The sequence below is a fragment of the Chionomys nivalis genome, chromosome 1 (genome assembly GCF_950005125.1).
Source record: "Chionomys nivalis chromosome 1, mChiNiv1.1, whole genome shotgun sequence".
Lineage (NCBI taxonomy): Eukaryota > Metazoa > Chordata > Mammalia > Rodentia > Cricetidae > Chionomys > Chionomys nivalis.
In genome coordinates this window covers 42249292-42273056 of record NC_080086.1, presented here as the reverse complement: position 1 = coordinate 42273056, position 23765 = coordinate 42249292, and the positions used below count along the sequence as shown (strand labels likewise).

The window sequence follows — 23765 nt, the reverse complement described above, 5'->3', positions numbered from 1 at the left end:
TCTGTTTTATTTTCTGTTCCATAAGGTATTTTCCTGAAGTAGTTTATCTGTAAAAGTTCTAATAGCTACAGTGCCTCCAGATCTCTCTTTCTGTGTTGGCTATTTCTAAACATAATTCTCCATTGAGTGTGGTGATTCTGATCATGTGCTTATGTATTTTTTAACATTTCATCTGTGGAGTTTCATTGAGGCCTGGCTTGATGTTATACTCCTTCAGAGGAAATGATTTTCTGCTGCCTGTTGCCTGAAGTGCTGCCACCTCAAAATTTCTTGAAGTCAAATTATTAGCAGGTTTTTTAATGTTTTTTTTTCTGTTTATTTTCTACATAAAATCCACAGATTTTCAGTTTGGCATGAAACACAGTGGCAAGCCAATATGAAGTCTTACCCTGGTTCTTCTAAGTTATTATGTCATTTTTTCCCCTGTAGATGAACTGAATTAAAAATAAGTTGCCTTATCCCCCATCATTTAGGGTGGACTTGTTTGGTATTTACCGTTGCAAGGAGTTAGTCATCTGAGCTGTATTCAGACTTCAACCTTGAGTGGGCTGAAGCCTTGTCTGGTGTTTGATGTCCTGCCACAGATCTCTGGGTTTTCTAGAATTCTTCAGGAGGATGCTTGCTTAAGAATGGACAGGCGCCCCTGCTACTGATCAATGATATTGGCCTCATTGATTCCGTGACTGGGTAACAGCTTCATTGAATGCATTTCAAATGCGTTTTACTATTTCCTTAAGATTTTAATGTTTTAGTTGAGAGGCTCATTCAGGGTATCCCATCTGTTACACGCTAAAGAAAGGAAATGGAAACGAGTCAAGTCTTTTGTTCACAACAAATCATTATCTGTGTGATGGAAAATGTGGTTACCAGGAGCCCTCAAATGCATCATTGAGAAGAGACTGATCTCTGGTTTTGAATATTCAAAGTATAGGAAGGGGACTCAAGTTAATCTTGCTTGGGTCAGATTTACTCCAGTACTGCAGTTGCTTTACGCTCAAGTATTAGGAATGTTAGGATAAGGATTAGGAATGTTCTGTGTTAATATGGAAGCTCACATGGAAACCATTGGATTAGTATCAGTTTAATCTAAATTAAACAAGCAAACAAACAAACAGGTTCTAGGTTTCCAAAAGGTGCCAGGCAGATAAAATATCCTCTTCCATGGATGAGGGACTTAGAAGGATTCTTATATTTATTGGGGGTGCTTTTGACTACAATCAAGAAACAACGGCTTAAAAAAACATAAGGACTTCTGTTGTTAACTGAGATGGAAAGCATTAGCTACAGTGATAGGCTCGGTATTATTCTTTTTACTTCTCATTTCCCTGGCATGAGTTCTTCTTTTTATACTCCTGTCACTTCTGTTGCTTATAGAGTGCAGTGGCCACCCCAGCCATTGTATTTATTAAAGCAGGGAGTGAGAGGTGAGTCAGAGTGAGGGAGCTCAGAGTTCCCTGAGCTCTGGTCTCATTCCTGTTTCTATTCCAAGGTGTTTCCCACAGCAGTCTACGTTCGCTGATCAGAGCTGTATTTCAGCCTCACTCTAAGTTTCTCAGAGTTTGGGGGAAGTAGGCCTCTTTCTATGACACTGTGATAAGAAGCAGTGAATCAGAAAGGAATTGGAAGTTCTTAGCATGGACAACAGGGTACATCTTTGTGGCATATTGATTACACTTCGAGGACCTTCTGTTGGCGGTGGCTGTTTGTTTTCTGGCCACCCAGACCCGAAATAACCACACAGAAATTGTATTAGTTAAAACACTGCCTGTCCTATTAGCTTATGCATATTTTTAGCTAGCTCTTATATCTTAAATTAGACCATTTTTATTAATTTGTGTATTGCCATGTGGTTGTGGCCTACGGGTAAGTTTGCATCCAGTGTCTGTCTCCTGCAGTGGCTACATGGCTTTTTCCTTTGACTCCGCCTACTACTCTCTCTATATATCCTTTTTAGCTTGGCTATATTCTGTTAAGCCATTGACCAAAAGCAGCTTCTTTATTAACCTGTGGCAATAAAACATACTCACAACATACAGAGGGAAATCCCATATCAATTCCATGTGAGTTTCTGTCCATTAGTTTTTAATGTTTTGTCAGTTGAAGAGCAGTGACTTTGTCAGCAGCATCCATAAGAACAAACAGGTCTTTTTCTAGTTGAAGTTGCCTGTAAAAGAACATCTGAAATGAATACAGGCAACTATATCTTTCAAAATGTTATTGTCTTAGTTACTTTTCTATCGCCATGCCAGAACAGGATAACAAAGCTATACAAGCGAAACAAAACATGTTATTTGGGACTCACTGTTCAAGAGGGTTAGAACAATGCCCAGCACATTGTAAACGTGTGGGTATTCACTCAACCAAATCACCACGGTGATCAAGATGTCCGTCTCCCTCTCTCGGTTCTTCCTCCGAGTTGGAAGAAGAACTGTCTGGTGGTAGAGTTAGCCAGCAGGAATATCTTCTCTAGGTACTTTTAGGTGTTTTAGTTGTTGGTGCATTAGAGCATGTGTGCTCCAGAACCTTCCACTCACCTCCCTGTCTTCCACTGTCCCTCATCTCAGCTCGCTGAAGCCGGTGGGTTTTGCCCACTTCCTAGGTGAGGGATGAGGTGACCAACGGTTTGTGAAACTCGAGTCGGCTAAAAATGGTAGCAAAATGTAGAGCAGAGATTTGAGTCCAAGAGGCCATTTCTGAATCTTTCCTCTTTTCCAAAATTTCTTGCTTCAAAGCTTTTTGTGTTTGGCCCATTTTCTACTGCCCCGCCTCTCAGTGGCAAACGTGTGTGTTCATCACCAGAAACCTTCAGGCATGATTGTGCTTGTGGTCTTGCTTTAAACATCATGTACTATGCTGAAAGGTTGTGAGTCTTTCTAAAGAATAGACAGATAATTTAATGGCAGATGTGTAGGATGGTGTTTCAGACTCAGCAAAATAAACCAGGCAAGGAGAGAACTATGCTGCTTTGTTGTCTTAGAATTGCTGTGTGCTGCATTCTATGTAAGTCTGGTATGACCACCCTGGAGGAAGTGCTGTGTAAGGAAGTGTGAGCGCATAAGATAGGACAAGGAAACCAGAAGACTGACTTCTGGTGTTCTGAAAACAGTTTGGCTTTAAGAGCTTGCTTTGTCTGTGAATACCAGCTTGACCTTCATTAATGCCCTTGACCTATCTGGACCCTCGCTTCTTCATACATAATGTGATAGTATATTGGATTGATAATAAAGCAAAACATAACTTCCTGCAAGTCTATGCCATGCCAGGCCTGGGCCAGGAATAATTTACAGTGTGATAGTGTTTGCAGTCATTCTTATCTCCTGGTAAATTTTAATCTCTGCATTATGAAGAATTAAGCCTGGCATTTTTTTCTTGCTCCTCAGTTTTAAGAATCACACAATCTTCAAATTAGACTAGCCCATTTCTTTCCTTCATATTTATTTATATGAGTCACCAGCATTTATTAAAGTCACTTACTTAGCCAAGAAGTTGAAACATTTTTCTATACTTACCCACAATGGGAAGCTCTAACATAAGCAACGAAAAGACCGAAGTCAGTGCTCCCAGAACCTCTACTTCACAGCTTCAAAGGACTTTGGCATGCAGGAAAGCAAAATGCCACATTGATAATATCAAAGATTTCATAGTGAGACTTAGAGTCAGCTACTACTCACCATTTACTAGAAGTGAGTAGTGTTTGTTTAGTTATGTATGCTGTAAAATACCATTTCCAGCAGAGTTGGTCTTTTATATATCTTATAGGCAGACAGTAACTGTTCATTCCCATCCTCTTTCCCATCTACTTATACCAGAAATATAATCCATTTACCTGTCACAAGCATTCGCTGTAATTGCCCTAGAGTTTATGTAGTATTGTGATAGATAGGACCTAAGAAAAGATACAAGCCCATTCATTTTTCTAAAAATTAAGATTATGTTTTAAGTTCTTTGAATTTTCTGCATGAATTCATGCACGCATGAGCCGTATCCTCACCTGAGTGGGTATGCACACCTGAATGGGTATGCGCACCTGAGTGGGCTTGTGCTCCTGAGTGGGTATATGCACCTGTGCTTTTGAGCGGGCATGTGCTCCTGAGTGGGTGTGTGCACCTATGCTCCTGAGTGGGTATATGCTCCTGAGTAGGTATGTATACCTGCACTCCTGAGTGGGTGTACACACCTGAGTGGGTATGTACACCTGTGCTCCTGAGTGGGTGTGCACACCTGAGTGGGTGTGTGCACCTGTGCTCCTGAGTGGGTGTGCACACCTGAGTGGGTATGTGCACCTGTGCTCCTGAGTGGGCATGTGCTCATGAGTAGCTGTGTACCTGCTCCTGAGTGGGTGTGCACACCTGAGTGGGTATGTGCACCCGCTCCTGAGTGGGCATGTGTACCTGTGCTCCTGAGTGGGCATGAGCTCATGAGTGGATATGTGTACCTGCTCCTGAGTGGGCATGTGCACCTGTGCTCCTGAGTGGGCCTGTGCACCTGTGCTCCTGAGTAGGCATGTGCACCTGTGCTCCTGAGTGGGCATGTGCATCTGTGCTCCTGAGTGGGCACGTGCACCTGTGCTCCTGTGTGCAGGTGGCAGCCAGAAAAGGGCATTGACCCCTCCACGGTGAAGTTAGAGACATTTGCAGGAAGCCTGGCTTGCATTCAGATTTGAACTTTGGTCCTTTTAATTGTGTATCAAATGTTCTTAACCTTTGAATCATCTCCTTAGCCCTTCTGTCTTAGAATTTTTTTTTAAAGATTGTATCTTATTTATTTGTGTGTGTCTGCATGAGTGTTTGTGTATGTGTGGCCAGCACATTTTTTAACTTCATTACTTTTCTGTGCTGGACTTTGAACCCATGGCTTTTTATATGCTAGGCAAGAGCTCTGTCACTGAACCACTTCTACAGTGCAGTTATTTGAGGGCAAGGGAATCATTTAGATAATTTTGTTTCACTCTAGTATTTTAGATTGTTTTTTAAAAACCCACCTATGAAGTATTGCCATACAACCACCTCAATAGGGGGCTTTGACCTTCTGCCAAAGTATCCCCCTTGGCTATTTTTCACTTGAATTTAAAAATCAGATTGCCTCTCAACTCCGAACATAGGTCAGAGCTTTGTAGGGTGACTGAGTAGGCACAGGCCAAGAGGTTTTTAGACGTTGTCATTAAAAACTCCCTCTGAATGGAGTCTCTCCTTGGCTCAGCACTGGTTTGTTTGCAGTAGTGGATAAAGTTAATAAGACTTTGATCTGACTGTAAGTGGAAAGACACTGCCAAGATTAAATTGCAGTTGAATTAAAACCAGTGCAATTGAATTTGTCTAATTAATTGAGAATTACATCTCAGCCTGTGTTCATCTTCATATTTCCACCCTTGTGCCAGGCAAACACCAAGTCTGGTTAGTTACACGTTTGGATTAACTTTTCCAGAGGTGTTTGTACAACATTATCCAAGAACTTGTCGAGTATTAAGTTGTATGTATGCATACGAAAGTAGGATGTTCTTGTCTTTTAGTAAACGCTCAGCCACACACTTCTCATTCTCTGGTGTTTAACTTACGTCAGGCTTAGCAGATGTTTAATTTCCCTTATGCAGAAAATAAAGTTCAGCACCTTTCCCTGCAGCCCGTTTACCTCTTTATGAAATGGACAGGCAGCCATGAATGAACTCTTTGTCCTGTTCATTGGGGTTGTGCCAGTGATCATATTCCATGTCCCTTCGAGGTGACATGAAAGTCATTTTTATGGAGGGGGATGCCTGACTTAGGTTACGAACTTCATTTTAGGGCTACGGCTAAGTGGACTTGCAGATTTGGTGAGATTTTAGGACCCTGTATTACCTCTTTAAACTGTAGAAGCAGTTTCAACTACAGAAGTTGCAGTTAACACTGGAGAGCAGCTGGTCCAGTTCTCACCTTCCCTTAGAACACTTGGGCTGTTATTTTCCCCTCAGCAAAAAGGGACTCCTTGTTGCAGAAACTGATGTGTGTTCTCCTGTTACTCTGCAATCACTTTCAAGAGAAGGGGGCTGGGTTCTCTTTTCTGTCCCAGAGCTCAAATAACACTAAGCAGTCTGGGCTCGAAGTCAGCAGAGGAAGTCTTTGCAGAGGCTTTTGGTGTTGTTGTTTTTGTTTTGTTTTGTTTTTTGATACTAGGCTTTATTATGTAGCTCTGGTGGACCCAAACCCTCTATGAACACCAGGCTGGCCTCAGACTCATAGAGATCTGCCTGCCTCTGCCTCTTGACTGCTGGGATCCAGTCAATATTTTATGCCATTATGCCTGGCTGATTTAAACATTTATTTGTTTATTTTTAGAAATTGTTGGCTGTTTAAAGAATTATAGTGTGTAAATGTTTTGTAAAATTATTCCAAATACCAGTTTGCATAATGAGTTTAAATAAATACCATGGGGGCTGTTAAGATGGCTCAGTGGGTACAGGTATTTCCTGCCAACCCAGATAGCCTGAGTTCCATCCCCAGATCCCACTTGTTGGAAGGAGCAAAGGGATTACTGACACTTGTCCTATGACCTCCATATGTTTGCCGTGTATGTGTGGGGGTGGGGAGGCAGACCCCCCACCAATACCCCCACACACAAATAAATAAATGTAAAAATAATGGAGCTTGCTTATTGTATGTGTTAATATGTCCGTGTACATGCACATGTTTGGGGAAGGGGAGTGTCTTTCTCAATTGCCCTCCACTTTTGTTCTTTGAGACAGGTTTCTCACAGAAGCTGAAGCTCACAGATTTGGTTGGACTCGCTGGACAGTGAGCCTCAGGGACGCCCCTGTCTGTGACCCATCAAAGCTGAGTTTGCAGACGCATGCTGCCTCACTGGCTTCTTATATGAGTGCTGGGAATCTGAACTCAGGTCCTTCCTCTTGTACTGTACTCATTTTACTGCCAGAACCATCTCAAAAAAAAAAAAATACCATAATGGCCTAATGCACTGACAGGAATGCTAGGAATCATTAAGCTTTGTATGAGGAGATTGCAAATCAAAGTCACAGTGTCTTTTTTTTTTTTTTTTTTTTTTTTTGGTTTTTCGAGGCAGGGTTTCTCTGTAGCTTTGGTGCCGGTCCTGGAACTAGCTCTTGTAGACCAGGCTGGCCTCGAACTCCCAGAGATCCGCCTGCCTCTGCCTCCCGAGTGCTGGGATTAAAGGCGTGCGCCACCACCGCCCGGCTTAGTCACAGTGTCTAGAGACACTGTGGCTTTTTAAACAGAGGGGCTTCATGTTATTTTTTTTTTCACAGAAAACAAAGATAATCTTTAATAAACAAACATATGATCCATTTTAAAGAAATCAATATATTGCTACTTTCACCAGGAATATGTGTCTGGGATAATACACATGCAGATTCTGTGGGTCACAATGTCCTTGACATCTCTGGGTCCCAATTTCCTCAAATATTCAATGAAAACAGACAGTCACAAAATCAAATAGCATTAGCTCAGCTACCAGACAGCCCTGTCGCAAGGCATGAGCTGATTATTTCAGGTATTTTTTTCTCTAGAAAAAATTATTTTTTATACTACCATTTATATATATATATATAAACAAATATAAAATAATTAAAAGACTCCCTCAAGCTTTTAAACTCTTAACAGTTCCATCATGAATGAAGCACAGAAGTGCTCTATTCATTTCTTACAAACATCAGTCTAACTTTTGGCCTCCTTTCAGTTCTGCCTCTCACCCTCTCTTACTGTGGAGTCTCTGAACGGGTGGTTTTCTTAAGGGTCTTAGGTGTTGTCTTCCATTCCTCTATAAACTTGGGTTCTTGGATTTCCCAGAGTCGAGGTTTGTAAACCCCTCTCGAGTCAGAGCTGAAGTCTGGTTGTCCCAAAGCATCATAGCCCCTTCTTGGGTCCTTATCAGTAGCTTCTGGCACTTTCTTTTCCAAGCTGTAACTTAGGCTGCTGAGAAATGACATATTTTTAACTCTTTATTTTTCCCCATCTTTGTCTCCTCCTGGGAAGTGGGGGATTTTCCTTCAAAGGCCTCATACTGTGATAGCCCTTGGAAGAAGGAGTTGCAAGGAAAGAAAGAGACCAGGATCCTTCTATTAATGGAAAGTCAAGGCTGAGTCTTTTTTCCCTTCCTCCAAGAAAACAAAAGTCTTCCCTGGAGACAGTCATTCAGTGTCCTGGTTTTCCCTGGAGGATTGCTTCTGCTCCTAGAATCAGCATCTGAAGCATTTCCTGTGCTTCCAGTCTCTTTATTGTTAGCGCCTTTACCTGCCAGTGAATCTGCTGACAGGCAGGTCTTGGTGGGCTTGGTCACCTGCACTGAAGAGTTTGCGAGGACCCAGGCCCCTCCAAGCATATACTGGAGACTTCCAGCACATGAGCTATTTTAATCAGTTTATCTTTTATCACATTTTTTCATATAATATTTTTATATGGCTTATTTAAATAGGCCCAGGGACTGTGACAAGCTGGGTCCTCTCAGCAGGAGCACTGTAAGGGCATATACCTCAGAACATATGGTAGCCACCACCCTCACAGACATGCTGACATCTACTGTCTAGCATCATGGTGATGATGTCATTGGGCACTCTGTGGATGTTATGCAGTGCCTGGTAAATAATTGCAAACTTAAGTTATCTTTGTGCTTTGGCACATGATACATGTTCTAAAAGCTTTGCATGAAAAAAAAAGGCACTTGGGAATGTAATGAGACCAATTCACTCCCAGTTTAGAATTCACCCATGCTGCGAGTCACATGCTTTCCAGTACATGGTGGAAGGAGTTAACAGGAAGCCCTGTTTGATTTAAGAGGAAGATGACTCCAATAAGACCCAAGTGGCTGAAGAAGAGAGAGATAACCAGACTTTGTGTTCACATGGTCCCGGAGCTGCTGTCTTCTGCACTAGCAGGCTTGGTGGAAGTGCTGGCATGTGCACACAGATGGGCCACAATGTGGAGATTCCAGCTGGGTCTTCTCACAGTGGATATCTGGAGGCCAAGGTCAGAGAAGGACCTTCTGTGCTACATGTGTCTCATTGGTCTCATTCTGATTTTGTTCTGCGTGTAACAAAAACACAAAAAAAGACCATCTGTTGTCTAGAAGGGAAAAATAATGAGAACAGAGAGTGTTAGGATCATGCCAGCCTGCCTGTGTTTATGGGGTGCACTCTTTTACTCATACTTCATTTGGGAGCATTTGAGAGTTGAGCAAACATGAACTCTCAAACGTTTTTTTGTAAACACAGTCTTCTGATCGCTACTTTTTGAAAAAACAAATCCCAGGATGCTCCTTGTTGCTCAGCTTTGCTACGGAGTGCCCCTGCTTTTATCAAGAGCTTAGCTTGTGTTTTAGTTATGAAGGGTTTAGTAGATGTCTCAGGACTGGCATGAGTCCTTGCCTCTTAAAACAAGATCATGGTAGAGGTAGCCATGGCTTTGGTTGGTGACTTAGCACCCCTTCAGCAAACATACCTCCAACATTTGCCACATCTATAGACTGTGCTCTTTGTAGTGGGGTGGATACGAAGATCATACCCCACCTATAGTGCTTTTGACAGTTTGCAAAGGTTTTTTTCTCTCTCTCTTCAAAAGTTAATTAATTAACTAATTTGTTTTTATATCCTGACCAAAGTCCCTCCCCCTCAGCCCCTCCCTGGAAGGTCTATTCCTTTATTTCAGCGTAGACTCCAAAAACTGAAAAGGTGCAGCTAAGTCCTGTGACTCCCAAGTCAAAGAGCTGGGATTTCACTTATTCTTTCTTACTCCCTCTTTGCTTTCTGATGCATGATTTGTACTCTCAAACAACTTTTAATGGAAAAGATAGTTTGGTAGACTCAATTCAACTATTACCTTTTGGAGGTACCAAAAGGTGAAATAGATTTGTTTTTGTGTCTCAAGGTAGCTTTTGAAAAATATTTTAAAAATTCTTTGATGTGTATGGGTGCTTTGCTTGCATATATGTACATGTAACACATGCATACATTGCCTGTGAAAGCCAGAAGAGGACATCAGGTCTCCTGCAACTGGAGTTATGGGTGGTTGTAAAGCACTATGGAGGTGCTAGGAATCTAACCTGGATCTTTTCCAAGAGTAGCCAGTGCTCTTAACCACTAATCCATTTAACCAGCCCCCTTTGTGTCTTTTAAAAATTATTTTAAGTTGCTTATCATAATTTTAAGGAAGACATTATTTGAGTGATAGTTTATTCTTGTCTGCCTCTCCTGGTAGACTGGGTAGAGACTTTGTCTTTCTTGTTGCCTCAGCATCTCTGGCACAAAATAGAACATCTTTCAGCAAACTTGCTTTTCAACCAAAGCCCATTGAATGAGTGTGTTATAAAAGCCAAGACTAGTACTATATTCCTGCTGTATGAGCTGCCATATGTAGAAGGAGGAGCTGCGGGCTGCGTTTCTGCCACCCAGCTCCCGGCCACCTGGCTAGCTTATGTCCCAAAATAACAACACACAAATTGTATTCTTTTAAACACTGCCTGGCCCGTTATATCTAGCCTCTTCTTGGCTAACTCTCATATCTTGCTTAACCCATTTCTAATAATCTGTGTAGTACCACGAGGTGGTGTCTTACTGGGAAAGATTTAGCATGTCTGACCTGGCGGGTGGCTCCATTGCGTCTGTCCAGAGAGGAGAGGCATGGCATCTGGCTCACTTCCCTTCTTCCCAGCATTCTGTTCTGTCTACTCCACCTACCTAATTTTCTGACCTGTCAGGCCAAGCAGTTTTCTTTATTGATTAACTAATGAAACAACAGATTGACAAATGACCTTCCCACATCAGCCATAGAGCATGCCTAAAGTCTACTGGGAGATAGGCATGGTCATTATTAGGAAATCTTACAAAGAAGATTGAGTTGAGCTATAAAAGATGAATAAAGATGATAGGAACCAGTGAGATTGGGATTAAAGGAAGGGTCATTCTATTACAGAAATCTTTTCTTTTTCTCCTCCCTTTCTCCATCCCTTCCATCCCTTTTGACCTAGGTACAGAGGACTGAACCTTCTAGGCAAGACTATATCCCCAGCCCACTTTAAGACTAAAGTCACAGATGGGCAAAGTCCAGAGGTATTATATTATATGGATAGACTGTGTGTGTGATATTGAAGTTGGAGCAACTGATGCTCTTGATGGACAAAGACATTTGAATTTTGTTCTTACTACTACTGTTGTTGATTTAAGAAAAATAGAATATCATGATAAGTTGCTATGACGAATGGATTATATACTTCAGTTTACTTAGCCAGCAGGGCAGTCCTATTAGCTACAGTGAGAACGTCCTGTCTTAAGGGCTTGAAGAGTTTAAGAAACATCCCACCCTTATAGTTAGCAGTGAATTCCATTCTCCTTGATAGGAACAGAGCCGAGCGTTTCTTTGTGACTATGGGAAGTGGGACGTATTCCCCCCTTTTACTTTTGTATGCATATCTGTGGGAATGTGTACTTGTATGTGTTTGCATGCTTGCATATGTGTGTGTGCATAGGTATCTTTAAGTGTGTGCGCACTCCTGCATGTAGTGGCCTGAGACTGATGCCATGAGTGTTCCTCAATTCCTGTTTAACTTATTCACTGAGGCAGGATCTCTCATTTGAACCCATAGCTTGAAAATATAACTAGTCTAGCTAACCAGCTGGCCCTGGGCGTTGCCCGTCTTCAATCCTAGAATTTCAGGTGGGTTGTTGTGCCCGCCTGACAATTTTGTGGATGCTGGGGCTCTGACATTCAGTCCTCATGCGTGTGTAGCAAGTGCTTTACCCCCTAAGTCATGTGTCTCCTCAGTCCTGTAACATTCTTCATGCTGAAGTGAATGGGCACCGTGCTTGCCACATTCCAGGTAATCTGTGGTTTGCCCACTTACAGGTCTAGTTACTATTTCTCTTTAGTACCATGAACCTGGTAATCGTAAGTATCGATGCCACTGATAAATTTGTTTGATGTTAGCTGAATGTAGGTGCTGTTCTCCAATGATATCTTCAATGGTAGACTGGGAGAGGGACAGAGGGAAAGCAGGAGGTGATGTCTCTGAGGAGGTGATTAGAACATGATGCTGATTTTAAACAGTAGTTTCTTGCCTTCCTGTCTGCGGGTTGCTGATTTGGGTTGCCTGTGTTTATGTATGATAGTATAAATATGTTTCTGATGACAATCCAGAGAAGGAGCAAAAGTGGCAATAAAACAAGGAGCCGCTGCTCATGCATCAATTGATTAGCAGTTCTTTTCTGTAGCAGCCAATGGTAGGATGTGGGAGTTGGGAGTGAGGGAGGGAAGAGTCTGTTACTGGGAGCATGATCCGGGGATGGAACTATACCCACGCAGAGCGAGTTTCCATCTGGCTTGGGCTGTGCTTTTGAAACAATGCTCCATGATTTATAGAGGCTGATAAATGCTTAGCAGGGTGGGAGCGTTGAGAGATTTAGTGTTTTTATTTATAGAATACATTGGTCTTGTACTCAGATTCAGGGGACTTGGGAGAATGGTACCACTTGGAGAAATTGCCGAATCCTAGTATCCCTTAGCTGTGTAAATCCAAGTTAGGCACCTTGTCCAAGACATACAGCTGGTTAGTTAGTATGGAGACTGGACTAAAACTGTTGAGAGACATCTGATGATCATGCTTAGTGGTTTATTGTACGTCTTCCCCAAACATCTGCTCATTTGAAGACAGATGGGAATCTATACGACACAACAATTGTGGGAGCCTTCTTGCTCCTGTAATGACTCTTCTGCACCTCGCTTTTTCCACTTCCTAGTGCTTCTTTGACATTTTTCCTTTTATCCTTTGGAGTCAGTGCCTACACATTTACTACCTAGCTCTTTTCAGGTGTTGAGGATTATTCGTTGCATAGTATAATTATGCCAGAGCAGAATTATCTACACTGAGTAGTATGCATTTAAGTCGTTCATTTATTACTGTTATCAGCAGTACTACCAGTTTACTAAGCAAGAATTTATACAGCTCTTACTTTGTTCCCTACTCTTCTCTAAAGGCTGTATAAATATTGAGTAACCTAATTTTTTTATAATTGCATAATGATGTTTGTCAGTCTTATGGACAAAGAAACCAAGTCAGAGAAGAAGTTAAGTAATTATTTAATGTCCCGTGGCTTGTTGTCAGGATTTCAAGCCAGGCTGAATTTCAGCACTGTCATTGTGCTCTTAGCTAGCACTCTGCTGCCTTTTAGCAATCATAACCTTTCTGTAGCTGTTTGTTCTCACATGCAAATGTTTATAAGGATGATGAGTACCCCAGCGGTAGAAATATCAAAGAATTTTTTCCTAATGTAGTTTTAAAAATAAACTCTGTTCTTTAGGTGAATTTGAGGTTTCCAGAAAAGAAAATTGAGAGGAAGTTACAGAGATTTCCCATCAACTCTGTGTTCCACACATGCAGTCTTTCTGTTTGCTGTGGCACCTTTCAGAGTGGTGTACCCCTTAGGATAGCTGTACCTACACTGACGTCATTGTCACTTAAAACCCATAGTGTGAGGGTTTCATCCTTGACATGAGGTGTATTCAGTGGCTTTAGACACATTTAAAATGGCCTGTATCCTCTATTGGAGCATCTTACAGAATAGTTTGAGAATCATTGATCTTTGAACTTTGAAGTCTTGTAGTTAGATTAAAGTATTATGCTGTCTTTTCACATTCGTTTTTTTCCTCTCTAATATACCTTTGCATTTTCTCTATGTCTTTCTATGGCACGACAGGTCATTTCTTTTCAGCACTGAGCAAGATTTAGTTGTTTGGCTATACCCAGATCTCACCCACCAGCTGCCTGAAAGACATACTGGCTGTATTCAGTTTGCCAATTGTACAGAAAGACGTTAGAAACACCCATGTGCAGTTTAGTATGGACATGTTTTCAGCCCCTAAAGAACATCAGATAAACTTACTTTTTAAATACAAAAATAACCAGGATTAACACAAGATGGCTTCTGTTGAAAATGGTGTCAGTGAATAGTCTTTGACAGTGTACTCCAAGCTTAGCACTACCAGCCTCTTGTCAGCTAGAAACCATCAACAATTTCGTAAAACATTTTTCTTCCCAGTATACTCATTCAGTGAGTGACAGTTGGTGACTTGAACCCAGAGCCTCAACTCTTAATCACCCCTCAGTTTCTTTTTGACTGTGTTCAGTTCCATCTTAATTTGATAAACTGTGATAGCAGATGGTTTGACCTAACTTGCAAGTAGTGATTTTTTTCCTTTCAGCTTAAAGAAATAAAAGTGTTTGTGTACGTGTGTGTGTGTGTGTGTATGCGTACATGTGAATCCTGTTTGAGTTTGCTTTTTCCTTTCTATTCCTTTTACTCATGGTGTCCCTCTTCCCTCCTGCAGAGGAAGAGTACAGGGTTATGACTCAAAGCCCAAGTGAAGTGGGTTAGTCCCAGTTCTCGGTGTAACTGTGAATTTGGGGTTTTGTATGGTGATTTCAGCTTCACTGTAAATCCAGCAGCAGTCATGGTATCATGGCATAAACTCATCTAAATGTAGCAGAGCTCTTCCTTGTAGCCGCATGAATCCTTTCTTGTTTTCTTTCCTACGAGGATATTCTCTACTCCTGAATATGTTCTCGATAGCATTGACCAATACTTACATGGTGATAGTTATATATAAATTAACAATCAGTTCATGGTTAGGAAGCGGTAACATCAATCAACCCTGACTATGTAAAAGAAAAACACAGAGGCATGGTAGTCCAGTAGAGAAGACTGTGGAAAGGTGACAGGGTCCCCAGTAACTTGAAGGTTGAGTGGCTAAGAGTTACTTTGCCACAGGTAAAATCATATAAATTAGAAGGAATCATTAAAGGCTACTATCATGTTAAACTTCCTGAGAAATTAAAGATGGATTTGGGCCTTTCTGTCAAAGAGAGGGCTGCAGAAACTGTTAATCCTCTTACTGCATTCAAAACTCAAAAGTCTAATGAAAATAAAATAAAATAATTAATTAAAAAAAAGTCTAGGTTAACAGAGTAGCTTGACTGCACAGGTAGAACAAGCAGTAAATTTTCATTGCCCATGTAAACTATCTCATGGTGTGCAGAGGAGAGGTGACGGTGGATTGTGATAATGTGGCTGAGTCGCTAGTGATGGCTCCAGAATGCCTCTCTTGGTCTGACTGTTGCTATTATAGTTGTTTGGACTTCAGGAGACTAGAGAGGTTGGAGACCTGTGAACTGCTTCCAGGTTGGAATTTGACTACTTTGAAGATTCAGGGTATTGCCTTAGCTGTGGTAGTTATTCATTCTTCTGGAAGTGTCCATGGGATGACGTGGAGACTCTATTCCAAATCTAGGGCATTTTCTGCACCTGACCTGGTTGGCCATGATTTGCCGATTAATCTCCTGTGGTGTAAATGTCAGTTAGTCTTGGCTGAGGAGTCTTGGAAGGATGGCTATACCCTGCCTGGCTGGGTATTTGGTTTTTGCTATAACGATAACGATGTCAGTGGAATTCTTTCTTAGCAAAGGATTTCTCTAATTGAGAAGGACCACATGGGACCGCCTAGAGTCTCTTGACGACAACAGCAGCAGCAGCAAAGCAGATTCAGCCAGTAGTAGCCGCTGATAATGATAATGGTGGCTCAAGAAATCTTGACAGAATTTTTTAATCCTGAAATTTGCAGATGAATGAATAGCTAGAATTTATTTACTCTTGTGAACCAGGAGTCATTATAATATATTTCTGGGGTTTAAATGTGTTGATTTTGGGAGGCCCAGTGTGATGCACTGAGTGTAACAGAGGGAAATAATTTATATTGCCTACTTTTTACATCTGGCTTTTGAATTTGAAATGACTTTTGGATAGTGTTAAATTTGTCTAGAAATGGCAGGTATAACTGCTATTGCTGCTGCTGCATCCATCCCTCCCTTCCTTCCTCCTGCTCTGTCTTACCTCCTTCCCCTTCCAGCTCCTTCCTCTTCTGTCACAGAACAAGAGTATAATATTTATGATCTAGCTTGAATAACTTAAAGGCCTTAAAAAATTGAATGTGGGTTAAAAGAACATGAGCAGTAGATCTGCCGATAAATATTTTAAAATAAAAGCAGATAACTGTTTGTTTTGTTCTAAAGGTCACATTCAAAATTCAGTGCTCCTGACTCTTAGAATGGCCATATTTTTCTTAGAGGAATAATTTAGACAAGTTGAACTGGATAGCTCCAGCATCTCTGGCATTTATTCAATCTGCTCTTTAGCTGTCGTTGTCTGAACGCTGTAAAAGACTGGAACTTAAACACACATCCCGGGATCTTGATAACCTCAGAAAACATTCTGTCTCATGTTTTGTACAAAAAATTGTGAGATTGTAAAGTTAAGTTGCATTAAATAGGCTTGCATTAAATGATGATAATTCCCATTTGTCTTAAAATCTTGGCTTGTGATAACCATAGATTTTTAATTTTCATTTTACTGATAGTGTGTGTGTGTGTGGGGGGGGAACACTGAGTGGGCGAAGCAGTTGGCCTAATTGTTTAAACTGAGATTACTTAGGAAAAGAGTTCTGACATGTTTATATTGCATGGAACAAATTGTTTACAGTAGAGATCATTTAAATGTGTTACCAATATCTCAGGTTTTACATTTGCCAGCCCCGTATGTTGAGATTTTCCAGAGTCTTGCCGGATCAGCAGTTGTTCTTCCTCTAATAGACAGTAGGATTTTGCACTTAGCCGAAGAGAGCTGACCTTTGGAGGTGGTATTCTCTTTCAAAAAAAAAAAAAAAATTAGTGCTCACAGTGCAGTGTGCTAAGCACCAGAGATGTGATATTGTTTCTGCCCTTCTAGGGCTTACACCCTAGCCGGGCGGGATAAGACACACACAAGTAAACAGACCTTTGTAAGAGCCCACCCACGAATGAGAAAGGCCTTGAGCATGGAGCATGGAGATAGGATCCAGTCAGGCTGGAGGGAGTGTGCTGAAGCCAGCACTAAATTTGCTGGTGTGGGACCTCTTCTATAGAGGTTAGATGTAGGCTTGCTGCTAACTAGTCTCTTAGGAAGCTGCCCCTGTGAGCTTATAGAAGAAGGGCATGCAAGGTCCTGGGACCACATGCATAAGCCAGGACATGCACATATTAGTGTTGGAGAAAGGAGGAGGGCATCAGAGAAGCAAACAGTGACTCTGATGCAGTCACAGAGTGTGGAGTCCAGAATGTGTCCAGTTCTTTTTCTTCTCTATTCAGGGGATCAGAGTCATGTGCTGAACTGGATTTTTCCCGGCAGATTTTAGAGCATGTCTCCTTGGTCCCTGCAGTTGCTCCCATTTCTACTGCTCCCTTTCTTACCTTAGCTACCCTTTGTCATGCATTGTTCAGGTTATTTTAGGATCCTGTAGGGGAAAGAAACCAAACAAACAATATATATGTCAAATTTGGTGGGTTCATGAGCATGAGTGTTTATTAAAATAATATTATTTAGAAGTCATACTCATTTACTTGGGCTGATGTAAGTAGTTTGGAAGACAGAAATCTGTTGTCTCACCTAAGTTAAAGTCTTTGCAGGAAAGCCTCCACTCAAAGGCAATGAGAAAGACACCACATTCTGCTATAGGCTAGCTTGTGGTAGTCTGGTGTGGTAGTGTTGTTCTATTGTTCATTGGCTTTGGGTGCTTTTATCAACATCTACCTAGATATTCGTATAACATGGAATTCACTATTAAATAAGTCCCTTTGCAATATATAATTATAATTTTAAAACTTTATTAAACTCATTTATTTTGTGTGTATAAATATGTGTCTATAAGTCAGAGGACACACCTTGCTGGAGTATATTTTCTGGTTCTATCCTTGCATTATCTAGGTCAGGGCATTGAACACAGGCTGTTGGGCTTGGTGGCAAGTGCCTTTACCCACTGAACCATCTCAATGGCCCTGTAACTATTTTAAAAGTTTTTTTTTTTTTTTTTTTTTTTTTTTTTTTTTTTTTTTTTACTTTTACTTGCATATATGGATGCACGTGAGAGTGCTCATGGAAGTGTTGGATTCCCTAGGGCTGGAGTTAAAAGCAATTATTAACTGCCCTATGATTACAGGGAATTAAACTCTGGTCCTCTATGCGAGTAGTACAAATTCTTAACCACTGATCTATATTTTCACGCACAATTATAGTTATTTTTAAAGCAGTCATGTCAAGTAGGGTCTACTCTGCATCAGTTTGGCCTACTTATAGCTATCTGCATCTGCAGGGACCCTATAATATCCTATTTTAATATAGTGTGTAAAGTTTTGTATGAAATAATTCTTTTTTTGAAGCCTAATTGCCATGGTAATGATATCAGGACAAGATGCCTTTGGGAAATGATTAGGTCATGAGGGTTTTGCCGTGTCATTGGTGAGATTGGTTCTCAATTTTGTGACAGGATGCTTGTTTTGTTGTTTGTTGGCTTTGGCTACTTTGTCCCAGTATCCTCCTTGACATTCATGTGACATGTTACTCTCTAAATAGACCTCTGTTCAAAATGTATTACAACTTATGGGATGAAGAGTTTATTTTGGCCCTTGTTTTCAAGGATTAGAGTCTGCCCTTTAGGTCAAGGCATGTTGGCACAACATGGCAGAAGGAGTGAGGTGATGGGAGCTAGCCACTCCTGCATGTCACATCTTGGTGAATTAGGAAGCAAAAAGTGTGGGCAGAAGCCAGGATCAGATAGTCTGAGGAGTCTAAGGGCTATGTGTTCAAGCACATGAGCCTATGGGGACATTTTACATTACTATAATAATCCTCTTAGAAGAGGCACATGGGGATGCGGCAGTGACTCAGTGTTGTTTCAGGGCACTGGCTCCTCTTCTAGAAGACTTGGGTTCAATTCCCAGCACTCACATGACTGCTGACAGCTGCCTGTAACTCTAGTAATAGGGGATCTGAGGTCCTTTTCTGGCCTTTGTGGGTACCAGACACATATGGTGCACAGACATATATGCAGGGGCACACACACACACACACACACACACACACACACAAATCCATGTGCATGCAGTCCAAGAGAGAACCCTTGGGGAACTGGACTAAGTTTGTCAGCAATTTAATTATGTATTTCTCAGCCTCCAGACCTGTGAGAAATTCATACTTGTTGTTGTGGGAAGCTGCAGGCTGTGTTCCTGCCACCCAGCTCCCGGCTGCCTGGCTAGCTTATGCCCCGAAATAATAACACACAAATTGTATTCTTTTAAACACTGTTGGCCCATTATATCTAGACTTTTTTAGGCTAATTTTCACGTATTAATTTAGCCCATTTTTAATAATCTACGTAGCACCACTAGGTGCGCTTATCGGGAAAGATTCAGCATGTCTGACCTGGCGGCTGGCTACATCGTGTCTGGCTCTGAGAGGAGCTGCCCTGCGTCTGAGCTCACGTCCTCTTCCTCCCAGCATTCTGTTCTGTTTACTCAACCCACCTATGTTCTAACCTATGAGGCCAAGCAGTTTTTTTATTAATTAACCAATGACCTTCCTCCATCAACTTGTTTTTAAACCATCTTGTTTATGGTGTTTTGTTGTATGATTCAGCCCACAACAAAAGTATGTGTGATTTGGCAGAATTCATTATCTACAAAGAGATAGAGACGCTACCTGCTGATTCCTTTGAGCCTGCTTTTCAGGGTGGGTTTCTGGGGACTGTGCCCCCTTTCTAATCAGTAGCAACTAATAGTTATTGAGCTGTGCTAGACTCAAAGCTCCTCGGGTGTTTGTAACTCATCCAAAGCACCTTCTGGAGGTGGCATTATAACCCCTTTCCCTTTGCACTTGTGGGAACGCAGCCTCACTTCTGTGAGGAAACTTTGCCCTCCCTGTCATATCAGTTCTAGTTTCCACACTGTTCTGCATACCGAGTTTTAACTGGTAGGTGGACGAAGTAGCCAGAACTAACAAGAGTACCCTGTAGCTGCCAGTCCACTAGGAAAAGGCATTTCTCATTGTTGGAGATGTTTCTTGTCTTTCTTGTTCCAGTCCCAGCTCCTTTAGTGACTCCCATGGTCCTTACCCCCAAGAGATCCTCTCATGTGGTACAGAGCAGCACTATGTAACTTAACCTTCAGGCTCAGTCATTCAGCAATCAGAAGATGAAATGCTCGTGATCATTTAAATTGCATTTTCTAACCTATTGCCAAGGAATAAACAGGCTCTCTCCATCCTTTTGGGGCGGAAGCAACCTTGGCATGCAGGACAGAGTTTCTCTCAAGGTGAAAGGCTGCATTGCTCATCTTTCCAAGAGGAAATGATTACTTCTGAATAGTTGCTGACTGACTAGGTAGGATTCTGTAGACCACTGAACACAGGAGACCCTAGGGTGGAAATGTGATGTTAAGATAGATTTTAAATTTGAACTTTTAGGAAATTAAGTTGAATGTAACTTGAGAAATTTAAAGATCAATGCCAAAGTCATTTGAAAATCAATTCTCACATTTTGCTAGGTGTATTACCTTGAAAATTGGCCCTAGTGTTCAGGAATGTTGGGGTGCAGTAATTTCTTCACTCTTCTCCTTTTTACCATTTTATCTTAAGGCTTGTACCAGGAAGTCTAGAGTTGCTCGACATGAATCCAAACAGCATAATGGTTGACTGTATCTTGCCCATTGCTCTTCCTGATAGCCAAGTCCCAGCACAGTGAGCTGCCTGTGTCCTCAAACGAACTTCAGAAAAGTGTGTTGGAGGTGAGAGAGGATAGTCATAAGTTCACGGGATAAATAAATAGGAATGTCAACGACTTGTAAGAATTTGTAAGCCAAATTGGAAAGTGAATCTTGACTCTTTTAAAGCTGTGTTCTTTCAACTCAAGAGTGTTAACAATTGCTTTTCAAGAGGCGAATTAAGGAACACTGTGTGTGAGTCGTGTGTTATGGCACCATAGTTGATTTCTCCAGAATGCAGTGACCTTTTTTCTTGTCTCCCCTGCAAGCAGGCTTGTGTCTGTTGTATCAGCTTCTAGAACCTCAGCTCCAAATAAATACAGTTGAAAGGTAAGAAATACAGATACACAGCAGCTGAGGCAAGAATGAGGCTAGGCAATATCATAATTCAAGGCCATGTCAAAGTGGAAAGGGAGAGAAATAGTATTGTCTATGCCAGGACACACACATATATGCACAGCTTTAAACACGCTGAAGAAACAGAGCTGTTTCCTAAGTTCCTTATGTGTCTAATGCAGCACATATACCTTCCTTCTCCATCACCTTTCCTTATGTGCTCTACCTGTCAAACCCATATGACTCTGCACTAACAATAACCAGCTTGCCCCCGGCCTTGGCCAGTGCTGCATACTCTTCTGTACCAGGAGCAGTGAAGATGTTTTTCTTCTCTCTATTTCCTCTACTGTCATGTGACCTGAGTGCTTGCTAGGTGACATCCTCCCCATCTTCATCTCCTCCTGCTTGAGGGACTTCCCAACCCCTCTTCTGGGATGTGCATTTTGAGCAGCAAGGCAAAGCAGGGTAAGAAGTCTGCTTTTGAATACAGCGCCTGCCACTCCTGACCCAGGAAGGTCTTTGATGGTCCTGTGTGTTGGTGTGAGCTGTTGGTACTAGTAGTATGTATTTTAGAAGAGTGGATAGTGATAGGAATCTCACACTCGAATGGCTAGCAGTGCTCTTATGGTAACTACAGAAGCCAGTGCTCTACTTCCAGTCATACTGTGCTGCTGGTATCTAGATTACCTCTCAGGGTGTGTGTACACTTTCCTCTTTTTCTATTTCAGCTTCTCTCCTATTCTCGTCCTCTCCACTTCCTGTTCCACAGTGCTCTGCTGTGACCTGTTACATCCTGTGGAGGAGAAGATCCCAGCATATATAAGATGTGATTCCTGCCTTTCTTTTCCAGTGTTCCTTGAGTGAACAACTAAGCTCAGTGTTTAGTGTGGGTGGTCATGTGGAGAACGATGTATGGGAGAGGCTTGAATGGGCATTCGTCTGAGAAGGGAGATGCCTTCAAGGGGAGTGAAGTCTTACACATGGATGGGTATTGACCTATTGGATAAGGTCACTTCAGCAAACTCAGGGAGCTTGCACAATCAAGGAGATGTGAAAGGTCATAGCTCAAGTGAAGAATGTTCTCTGTGTGGCCAGCGTGGAGTGGGTCCCCAGGAGCAGGCAGCACAGGTTCCACATAAGGCTGCAAATGTTGATGAAGACTCTATAGAGAAAAGTTTTTCTTCCTGCTATATTTAAATTATATGGGCCTTTTCTTGTACAATCCAAGGAAGTCATGAGAACCTTTATGTCAGAAAACGATGTCATTAAATTGGCTTTAAAAAAAAGTCAGTTCTGGTGTGAAAGATGTATTTTCCCTTATGCTCAGTCTTTACACAAAATAGCATATTTTGTTTTTAGCATTTTGTTTAAATTCTAATGTTATAGTTGTGTATGTCAGTATTTCTAAGTACAAAAACCAAAACTATCACATTAATTTTCTAAACTTAAAAGCAAATCACCTTTTAGAGCCTTAGAAGTGCAGTTCTTTTTGTGTCCACGCCGTCTCGGAATAAAGAATGTTGATGCCACAGGATAGTGCTCAAATGTGTGAGAAATTATGCTTTGTCTTCTGTGTTGGCCCCTCCAGATGCCAGAGGGCCTTCCAGACCTCTGGTGCCCTCCTGCCAGCCGCACGTTTGAAGACACACTTTCTTGTCTATCAGTAGGATTCATGGACTCCAGAGTTCTCTGGCTGGGAAGCGGTGAATCTACAGGTTTCCAGACCAGGGAAGCACGCACAGCTGTTTTACAGCACCTTTCAGTGGGTACATGGGTATTTTGGTGTTTGAGAATGGGTCTTAAAGCCTGTCATGGGAGTTGCATAGTTCTTGAAATGAGTTTTTAGTCTTGTTTCCAAAGATCAACTGTTGAATGCATTTATACGTATTTAATAAAGACTTTTATGAATGGCTACTAAAGAGCTAAAGACAGTTATATTCAGGTTCAAGGAAAGGACTTCCTATGGGAATTTAATATTTTTAAACTGTTGGCTGGCCACAAATTGATATTTACCGGCATTCTTGTGTTCCTGAGTCCAGCATAATAGCTAACGGTTCTATTGCTGTTCATTTCCTCTCTTCTCTCAACTCTACATTTGAGTTTCTCTGTAATTGGAAGCATCAAATATTTCCACACATTTAAAAAATAAAACTCTTTAAACTTTGTGCCTGCAATTCTGAATGTACATGCATGATGCTGTGTGGTGCACATGGCACAGGGCATGCGTGGAGGTCAGGGCACATCCTTGTAGAGTCACTTCTCTTTACCCTTGTGTGAGTCCCAAGGGTTGAAGTCTGGTTGCCGGGTTTGTGTGGCAAGCCCCTACACCCATGGGGCATCTCTCACCAGCCTCCCTCTCACATTTGGAGGCTTACTAACAGTTTGATGGACAACACAGAAACACTCGATAGACAGTGGCAAGAGGTCCGGCTCTGGCACAGATGTATCTGAGGTTATTACTCAGGCGGCTTCTGAATTTCATAACCTCCCAAGCATAGTAACACCATCAAATGAATAGTCTAGCTCATTCATTGCGGTTTATTGACAACTTTAACACTTCGTGGAGAATAGTGGTTCCCTTCAAAATTTGTTAGAGTGTCTGAGCAGCGTTTATGGAAGCTGTGCTAACGTGAGCACATTTAACACATTCTGAGAATCAATGCCTTTGGAAGTCAGAATGCTGCTTGACCTAAAAGGACAAGCAGCGCTCTAAGCACTCTTTGAAGAGGAGTGGTGTGTTTATGAGGAAAGATTCAAAGGCCTTTTGAAAGAAAAAAAGAGCCTGTGTTTGGTGTTCTAGCAACCTGGACTGCAAA

General features: G+C 41.7%; 1 protein-coding gene across 10 annotated transcripts in view; it reads left to right on the top strand.

Annotated features, from left to right (window-relative positions):
* Itpr1 (inositol 1,4,5-trisphosphate receptor type 1) overlaps positions 1–23765 on the top strand; it is a 342111-nt gene that overhangs the window by 45533 nt on the left and 272813 nt on the right. The gene's annotated exons all lie outside the window — the stretch shown is intronic.